Here is a 10,348-nt window from a genome sequence, read left to right on the forward strand (position 1 = left end):
GTTGTAGGCAAAATCTATTTTCCCATTGAAGTCCACAGTGAGTTGCTGCTGTCCTTCCAGAACTCTGTCAAGCAGTGCTTCAATCTTGCTTTCCTTAGTCTGTGGTGGTGGATTCTGGTATTATGAGTTTCCATAGCCTCTGATGTTGTTGCTGAAAGGTTATTGGAACTGTGAACTCTGGTTACTCCTCTGACCATTGCCATAGAAGTTTATGTTTCCACCCTGATTTCCAGATCTCTAAAATCCAGTACCTCCAATGTAGTTCACATCATCTTCTCCTTCCATGTCTACAGCTACTTCTCCTTCAGCTGAACAGACCTGCTTCCTAAGAAGCTCATCAACCACATATAACTTTCCTCTAACTTCGTCCATCTGCTCCTTTCCTAGAGATGCAAAAGACTTCTTCATCTCAAAGTCAGTGTTCTTGGTGCTGCTGCTGTTTGCTAAATTTTCTATCTGTCTCATAGCCTCCACCAAATTCCTGGTGTTGAAGTTTCCCTCGCTAGCTGTATCAAGAGCCATCTGATACCTCAAGGCGATACCTCTGAAGAAAGTGCTCAGCAGTTGTACTTCATTGAATCCATGGTGTGGACTGTCTAGCTGGAAGAACTTGAATCTGATCCACGCATCTTTAAAAGACTCTCCAGTCTCCTGCGCGAACGTAGAAATTTTGTTCCTCAAGTCTTCAGCGCGTGCCTCATCAAAGAAGTTTCGCAAGAAAGCATTCTTGATGTCAGCCCAGGATTTTAGAGATCCTGTGGGTAGCTGATTAACCCAATGCATCGCTTTTCCAGTCAGAGCATATTTGAAGAGCTTGCACAATAGGTAGTCCCCAGGGACTCCATCCATACGAATAGCAGCGATAAGATCCTCGAACCTCTCCAGATGGTCGATAGGATGCTCATGCGGTAACCCAGAGTAGGGTAGCTGTGCCACGAGTGTGTAGTACTGAGGCTTCAGCTCGAAATTCTCCTTCTGAATCTCTGGAAGGCGAATAGCTGATCTGTTGGTGTAGTACTCGTCTGGACGATTGTAGTCGGCCAGTGCCTTTGGTGGAGCAGCCTCTTCTACAGGTTGAGCAGCTCTTGTAGCATCAACATCAGGGATTACATTTTCCTGAGCGTCTAGTTTATGACCTGTTGCATTAGGCAGATGACCATCCTAGTCATACAGGTCTCCATTCTCATCCTGTCTGAGAATAACAATCCCAACCATGTTCCGCGACTGAGGATCGATCGATGTAAGCGGTGTAGGATCGATGGATGTCGAACGAGGTGTATCGGTCGACAATGAAGGTCGGGTGTCGGTCGATGGGTTGGTGCGAGAATCAGTCGACGTGAAAGCTGTTGCGTCGAGCGATGTGGAACATGTGTTCCAGGTGAGCAGGATCTTCTGAGAATAGCATGTGTTTTTCCTTGTTGCTTCTGGTACTGATAGGCATGCACCTGAAAAGACAAGAAATTTTTTTTGTGTCAGAATGGGGGTAAAGAAAAAGAAAAGAATTAATAACACTAAATATAATGGCGATCAAAGCTCCACGGCAACGGCGCCAAATTTGATACCACTCAAATTACCCTAAGGAGTGAATTACTCTCGTAAATAAGAGGTTCAATTGTACTTAGGGATCGAATCCACAAGGAGCTAGGAAACCTATTAAATCTAGTAATTTATTAATTATAAGTGTTTGTTCTTTTATGGTTTTAAAGTAAATAGCAATCCTAATTGAGCAGTCTATTGCTCGACTAACAAGATGATTTGGGGGTGTAACTTATTGGAAAGGTATTAGATGCATGGTTTCTATTCAGGTGTTGGAGATTATAATCCTATAGATGCCTATCAGTTGCATGCATGATATATTAGAGCTCAACCCCTTAGACACACTGATCAGCGATGGCAATGTTTCACTGGTTAACTAACTAGATCTTGGATCTCAACTGTCGTATATTGATCACAAAAAAGTGTCGATCGATAGTCCTATAGGGATATCGATCGATATACCTTTCATAAATATAGATCGATTGTCAGAAGACAGTATCGATTGATGCTTCTAGTTAAGCCTTAGGCGTAAGTTGATAATGCTCACTAGCTTCCTAGTTCAGTGGTAGCCTTTTTGCATTTGTCTAGTATGACAGATTTGGTTCAGGACTGGATGGTCAAGGATGTTTGACTCATGCAGATTCCTAGATTCAATATTCTAGGTAGCTAATCTAGAACAAGCATTAAGAACAATCAATAAATGAATACCACAACTTAGCAATCTATAGTTGGGGCTAATCCCTCTAACCTATTTGAACCCTGAATCTAACAAGTAAACTACTCAGACATAGCTAAGCAATTCATAACACAAAATGTAAATAAAAACCGCATAGAATAGAATAGATGAATCAATGGAGTTCCAATCACAAATCTCTCTATGATCTTCTCTCCTAAAACTCTCTGCTGAAAATAAGAATACAAAGGTGGCTTCAAGCTCTCCTGCCTCCTAACACTTAGGCAAGTATATATCTATTAGTTTAAAAACTCGTCAGGGGTAATCTTGTAATTTGGTGAAGTCTTGGGTTTAAAGTCGGCTGGAACCAAGTCGTGCTTCCGCGTCTCGACATCGAGCGATGGTACATGATGTACATCGATCGATCTTAATCTTCAATCGTCGAGGCTTCTCTTCTGTATCGATCGACGACACTGGATGTGCATTGATCGATTGTGTCTTCTTCGTATCGACCTCTAATGGTCAGCTCGGATGATTACTCATTTAAGCTCCTAAATGCTCCATATTCATCACTTTACTCCAAGATACTTCTGAACCTGAAAACATACCTAATAGGATAGAATATATATAGTATATAGATAGTAAAATACTTATATACCATGGATGAAAATGGGTCAAATCCATGGTATATCAAAAGGCTCTTTGATACTCCTAGGCAATAGATCGGATATGACACACCTAACTAATGCCCTTAACACTGGATATTAAACACCAGCAGACTGGAGAGAAGAGAGAAGACAAAAGAGGTTTTAAAACAAAAGATAACTTAACTTAGAATAAGGGTTTCGAAACACTTAAGTAGAGAGATCCTTGTACATACACAAGGTCTCAAAAACACAACTCTCCACACGGTTTTTAAATAAAGTCATAATAAATAGACTAAAAAACATAACATAAGATAGATGATGAAGTCAGTCCAAGTTGCCTAGGCCAAGATTCATCCAAGATACATCAAATAGGAGATGTGAAAGTGAACTTGTGGCCTCATTAAAACCCTTGATTGGAAAGCCCAGTGGGACAAAACCAATCAAGGGAAAAAGAGTACACACAAGTCACTTGCCTAGATGATGATCAGCTTGATGGTGAAGTAGCTTGAATGGTGATGAGTGTGTCTTAGTTGATCAAGCTTCTACCAAGACATTCTTCTTGCTTTCATGCCTTCATAAGCAATCCTCAAATGGTGTCATTAAGCCTCTTGGTTCTGGAACGAGTCATAGGCCCAACCGGAATGGCTAAGGTATCCTCATCAGCTAGATTGTCCTTGATCTCCTTGTCTTGATCAGATAGCTGTTCCATGATCACATCACCCCTGTACAAACAACTCATATAGAGCATATACCACATACATGGAATGTGATTATGAAGAGGATGAAATCCAACAGGAAGCCGAAGAATCTATTGTGGAAACCGAAATTCGCACTGTCGATTTCCGTTTAAATAAGGAAATTAGGAAAACCCTAATTTCCCAGAGGTCCCGGATCTCTGCGAGAGCCAACGACAAGTGACCAAATATATGCGGAAATTATGAAAAGATAACAAACGAGTTTAGAGAAAACAATTGAACTTATTTCGAGTCCGCGTAAGAGCGTTGCGATCATTACAAGAGATCATGAAAGCTTTGGCCGCAAAGGCTGTCAGCGAGTTACTTAGTTCTAGCGGCCTAATAGCTCAAACCTAGTTGAGTCGCAGCTCGATAACGAAAGATGAAATAGATAAAGAAAAGGTTTTTGATTGATTTCGGACTGAACCTTGTTAAAGGCTGCCTACGTACCCCTTTCGAGGATCAAGCCGAACGTAGTTCAATTGATAGAGCTGGACAAGAGACCGAACTGCCTAGGCGAGTTCGTCTAGTAATTGAGTGCCAGTCATAGAAACCGAACTTGTCAAGAATAAAGCCTAAAATTTCTAAGTGCAGAGAATTCCGAACCTAAAAAGTTCTCCCCCATGCTCCTCGCCTAGGACTCCTTATATACTAGCTCCAAGGTCGGTTTACGCTTTTACTCTTCTGCCCTTAAGCCGTCATAGCATAAAAATGGGGATATTCCATTTTTCCCGATCTTCACAATTATCTTCAAAACTTCCGTATTTATCCGCGGAAACTTGACATTTATCTTCCTTGTGGGCCAAGCGTAAACCATGCTGCGGTTTACGGGCTTTTGGTTAGGAAATCGTACGATGGGATTCGAGTCGTGTTTTAGGTTCCTTTGGGCCGTCTTCCGACTCAACACGTTTACTACGTAGTATCCGCGGTTTCTAATCTGCGAAGTTTGATCGATGAGTTAGAATAGCGGAAAACATGGACTGAGCTTGCTACGGTCTTCGGGAGATAGCATTCGAAGGTTTGACGAGAATGCATGGATTGGTGTCGTATCGATGTTCGGAAGGGTTCAATCGCTACATAGCGACCGAACTTTGTCTCGAGCGCGGTCGCTACGTAGCGACCGAGTGGGACGAGCGCTCGGTCGCTACGTAGCGACCGAGCGGGACGAGCGCTCGGTCGCTACATAGCGACCGAGCGGGACGATCGCTCGGTCGCTACGTAGCGACCGAGCTTTGGCTCGAGCTCGGTCGCTTCGTAGCGACCGAGTGGGTCGGACGTTCGGTTGCTATGCAGCGGCCGATATCGGCCCGGACTTGGTTGCTACGTAGCGACCGGACGGCGTTTATGTGCAGTAATTACGCAACGACCGAGCTTGGTTTGTTTGGTTTGAATCTTCAAGGATACTTCTTCGTAAAAACTTCGTGTTGGTTATAATTTACGAAAGTTGTATCCTTCTTTTTACTATCTCTTTCGGAAATACGATCTCCGAGGATTTTCGGGTGGTAATTCCGTCGTAACCGTTTTTAACCCCAACAATCTTTACGAAGATTACTTTTCGTAAGAACGTTTATGCTGATTTTTACGGACTTTCAGACATTGATTTCGTCGTGACCGATTTTGACCCCAACAGTTAGCCCCCCAGCTCGTTAGAACCATGAGCTTCTAGCGTGAGGTTCTAGCGAGTGGCTTGGCAAGTTAGGCAAGTTAGGTGAGTTAGGCGGAATTAATGGTTGAAAAGGTCTGTGGTAAGTGATCTTCTCGCTCTCCTAAAAGTAGAAAACGCGATAAGATTAGGGCTGCGCCTTATGACGGCTGCCTACGTACCCTTGTTGAAGGGATCAAGCCTTTCGTAGTTCGTCTTGGAGTTAAGGTTCTTATGACTAGTTTTCCAGTAGGACCTTTATGGTCTAGTTTTTATGTAGCGGTTATAAGGCGTGTTGCTGCCGATGGCATTTTGTATGGGTGTAGAGGGAAGACTACGAGTTGTCGTCTCGTAATCTAACTCTGTGTGAATTGCCATATCCATAATCTGTTTCGAGAGTTTTCCGCAGTGTGTAAACTTGCGGGATTTTCTGAAGACGTTTGAATATTGGCAAAGACACAAATTTTGGAATCTCGTATCAGGGTGTTTGATACTATGCCTAGAGATGTTAGAGACCAGTGCGCTGGGTTTAGGGCAAGACCTAGGTTTACCTTCGGTTTAAGGATTGTGCGGTGACTGGCCGGCTATCGTTTTTTATGTTGCGATTTCTTCCTGATTTGTATCGATTTAAAGTCCGCGATAGGTTCTCGGCTTATACGACTTGTTTGATACGAATCGAGCATCTCTCCGGAGACCGGAAGTGCTGGACCAAAATTTCGGATTTCTTTTATAGCGCTATTATCCTTGTGTCGGATGTAAGAGAGTCATCTTCGGGAGTTGGCTATGTCTGTTTAGGACGTTGATAGTTTGTTGTGATCAGCAACAAACTTAATGGTAAAAAATACCGTTTCGAGTCTTCGCGAAGAATATTCTTTGAGAAGATGTTAGTGCGTATGACTGTTTGGTCTTCCATGAAGGTGTTTTTATCGAGGAAGGAAATTTCGTCGAAGAACTAATCTTCAGGCGTCTGCGACGTCTCGCGATGCTGAAGATTTGTTATTCTTTCGTATGCCACGTTTCGTGCTTGAAATGTTCGCGGGCTTGAAGATACTTCGCGATGTTGCAAGGGTTTAGTCTTAGCCATGCGTTTGAAAAACATTCTAGTTTGACTACGAATGTTCGCATCCAAAATTGTTGTTCATGTTTGGATGCTAATTGTTTTATTTGCGATCGAGGATTTATGACTGAGGTGTCGTGTAAATTTGTCCATGGGAACAAGCGTTTTCCTTCATAGTGCTTTGTGAAGTGTTGGCCTTCCGAGATGTATTTCGTGCATTTTTTAGGATATTTCGTATAGCTCTAGAAGCTTTGTTACGAATTTTTCCTTACATGCCGCGTATTAAGGTTAAAACGTTGCGGGCTTAAAGTGAATTGTGGAGCGTATTGAACTTGGTCAATTTTCAAAAAGTTTAGATTTTCCGTTAACCGTCTGGTTGTTAGGACTTAGTTTCGTTACGAAGAATTTATCATATGATTTCCGACTGTGGGCTATACGATAATTTATCATATCATATAACCGATTTTACGAAGGTCGTAAATCAGTGATATGTATACATATGTCAAAGTAGCATTGTTTCTGCGGGTTCTACGAGAAACGTTCCCGCTGTGATTTTGATCTTAGTTGAAAGTTGCTTGGAGTTACCCATGGAGTATTACCGAAGTTTATTTCAATACGATCTAGTCGCGGAACGTTTTTCAAAGGTTTTTCGAGAGGATTCTCATGACACATTCGTTTCTTGAACGAATTGGTCAACCAGAAGTGGATCTAGCTAACCATCGGGAGGAAAGTGCTTCTTTTAATGTGCACGATGCTACATATATTCTCGAGTTTTCTTCGTCGCAAATGTTTTCGATGCTTTTCCGTGACTTACTTGGTACAACGGAAACTGAAAGAAATGCTTTGGTGATTGAAGATTTCTCGTAGAAATTTTTAAAACGAAACTGGCTTTCTGAAGCCGGAAAAGGCTTCAATACTTTGGCTAATCGTCGAGTTTCAGTTTGATATTGGTACAAGTTTTCTGTACGCATGATTGCGACAAGAAATGATGTATAGTTTTTGAGATTATGTTCATGATCGTCTGGATATGTTGCTAGCGTTTAGACGAATATTAAGATTGTCGTTTGCCTATTCTTGACGATTTGCAGAAGTTTTTTGAAGTTTGGGAGTATACGAGTATAGTATACGTACCTACTCCCCCTTTTTTTTTACGAAAGAAAACGGTTGAACCGATACTTTGAAGGGTTCTGTACGTTTCCTCTTCTGATGTTTGGAATGATCGATAATTCGGGACGATTTATAGACGACGCTTGGACTGTGATTTGGTTGTTTCCACGTTGACGACTTGGGATATGTCGGTTCCGAGAAAATTGCCAGAAACGAATCGGTTTTAAGACGACGTTCATGTCTCTAACTTTTTTCTCTCTTTAGGAAGCGAGCTTGATATGCGTGGCGATCGTTTCTCGACTTTCGGAGAGTTTAGATCGGTTTGCAAGATCTAGATGAACAATTATGGAACAATATATCGAGACAGGAAAAATCGCTTAAAACTTAGTTCGCTAGACTATCCGCCTAGGTTTTACGTTCCTTAAAGTTCTATGGCAGCCTCAAAGTAATTTCCTACGAAAATTCCAAGTCTGATTTCAAAAATTTCAAGTCGGAAATACCTTAGCTCTCTCGAAGATGCAGTTTTGTCCCTTCTCAGTTTTGCGTGCTCATTTTCGTTTCCTATTCTCGTGTATGTTCGCCATTTCTGATATTGGTGTTTATCCTTTGAAACTTGATATTTATCTTCTCCTTAGATAAGACGTCAATTTTTGTAAAAAGGTTCAACGTAATCGTATAGTTAAGGCGGCTAAGGTGTTAAGTTAACCGTTGCCGTTTTATACGATTAATCTGAATCCATGCGAGAAAACAGGTCCTTGCGGTTTTTTTTTTATATCATAAATTCTCAATGGTAACTTCAATCGAGGCGAAACAAGAGACGTTTCGATCGAGATTCGAAAGTGAACGCAAAGATGGAGGTGGGGCGAGCAGGAACAAGCTAAGGAGTTTAAGATGAGTTTTACTTGTTTTTGTCGTAAAATCTCAACAGAAACTCCGATTGAGATGAAACGAAAAGCGTTTCGATGAGGATTCAAAGAAGAACGCAAAAGGAGGACCCCTTTGAGGCCTGACAGGTCGCTATAACGAGTGAGGATGTCATTTCGGTCGCTATAGCGAGTGGAAGGGAGCCAAGACGAGTCCAACTTGTTTTCGTCGTAAATTTTCGACGGAAACTCCGATTGAGACGAAACGAAAAGCGTTTCGATGAGGATTCAAAGGAAAACGTAAAGGAGGACCCCTTTGAGGCCTGACGGGTCGCTATAGCGAGTGAGGATGTCATCTCGGTCGCTATAGCGAGTGAAAGGGAGCCGAGACGAGTCCCACTTGTTTTCGTCGTAAAATCTCAACGGAAACTCCGATTGAGACGAAACGAAAAGCGTTTCGATGAGGATTCAAAGGAGAACGCAAGTTAGGACCCCTTTGAGGCCTGACAGGTCTCTATAGCGAGTGAGGATGTCATCTCGGTCGCTATAGCGAGTGGAAGGGAGCCAAGACGAGTCCTACTTGTTTTCGTCGTAAAATCTCAACGGAAACTCCGATTGAGACGAAACGAAAAGCGTTTCGATGAGGATTCAAAAGAGAACCCAAAGGAGGACCTTCCTGAGGCCTTACAGGTCGCTACGTAGCGACTGACGGTCTGACAGGTCGCTACGTAGCGAGTGGAAGCAAGCCGAGAAGAGTCCTATTTGTTTTAGTCGTAAAATCTCAACGGAAACTCCGATTGAGACGAAACGAAAAGCATTTCGACGAGGATTCAAAAGAGAACCCAAAGGAGGACCTTCCTGAGGCTTTACAGGTCGCTATATAGCGACTGACGGTCTGACAGGTCGCTACGTAGCGAGTGGAAGCAAGCCAAGAAGAGTCCTACTTGTTTTCGTCGTAAAATCTCAACGGAAACTTCGATTGAGACGAAACGAAAAGCGTTTCGATGAGGATTCAAAAGAGAACCCAAAGGAGGACCTTTCTGAGGCTTTACAGGTCGCTACGTAGCGAGTGGAGAGTTGGCTTGAGCTCGGTCGCTACGTAGCGACCGAGCGGTGTGCGTGCTCGGTCACAACGTAGCGACCGAGCATTGTGTGTGCTCGGTCGCTACGTAGCGACCGAGCAGTGTGCGTGCTCGGTCGATACGTAGCGACCGAGCAGTGTATGTGCTCGGTCGATACGTAGCGACCGAGCAGTGTGTGTGCTCGGTCGCTACGTAGCGACCGAGCAGCGTGTGTGCTCGGTCGCTACATAGCGACCGAGCCGTGTGCGTGCTTGGTCGCTACGTAGCGACCGAGCTATGTAATTGTCTTGTTGTGTTTCCTTTTTCCGCGATTAACGTAGGGGTTTTTCAGCGGTTTTTTTGGGAGAACAAGTTTTATCCTTCTGAAATGTTTTCGGAAAACGTGTTTTGGTAAAACCCTTACGCATCGAGATTTCTTTTGTTCGGTAATGAGCCAAACTTACGGGGTTTTGATAAGATTTATCGTTTCTCTTCGTGTTTACAGGGAGAAATCGCGAGCTTGTTTTAGTGCTCTTCCTGTGGCGGAAGGTCGCGACTAAGTTTTCGATTTTGTTGAAAACTACGGCGTTTGCGTAAGCGTTGGCCATAGGAGCAGTCAGTGCTGCGAGTTTGTCTTTCATATGTCCAGACATCGTTTCGATCAAGCGTTTTGTGGCCATGAGTAAGAGTAATCCGTTACCCCCTCCCCTCCTTCTAGCGCCAAACTGTGGGAACCGAAATTCGCACTGTCGATTTCCGTTTAAATAAGAAAATTAGGAAAACCCTAATTTCCCAGAGGTCCCGGATCTCTGCGAGAGCCAACGACAATTGACCAAATATATGCGGAAATTATGAAAGGATAACAAACGAGTTTAGAGGAAACAATTGAACTTATTTCGAGTCCGCGTAAGAGCGTTGCGATCATTACAAGAGATCATGAAAGCTTTGGCCGCAAAGGCTGTCAGCGAGTTACTTAGTTCTAGCGGCCTAATAGCTCAAACCTAGTTGAGTCGCAGCTCGATAACGAA

At 43.1% G+C, this 10,348-nt stretch overlaps 1 non-coding gene across 1 annotated transcript; it reads left to right on the top strand.

Annotated features, from left to right (window-relative positions):
* Nucleotides 1-577: 577 nt before the first annotated feature.
* Nucleotides 578-685, top strand: LOC117134493. Its single transcript, XR_004458678.1, has one exon. It is a non-coding gene; the product is annotated as a small nucleolar RNA R71 (small nucleolar RNA).
* The last annotated feature ends 9,663 nt before the right edge of the window (nucleotides 686-10,348 follow it).

The sequence above is a fragment of the Brassica rapa genome, chromosome A05 (genome assembly GCF_000309985.2).
Source record: "Brassica rapa cultivar Chiifu-401-42 chromosome A05, CAAS_Brap_v3.01, whole genome shotgun sequence".
Taxonomy (NCBI): Eukaryota; Viridiplantae; Streptophyta; class Magnoliopsida; order Brassicales; family Brassicaceae; genus Brassica; species Brassica rapa.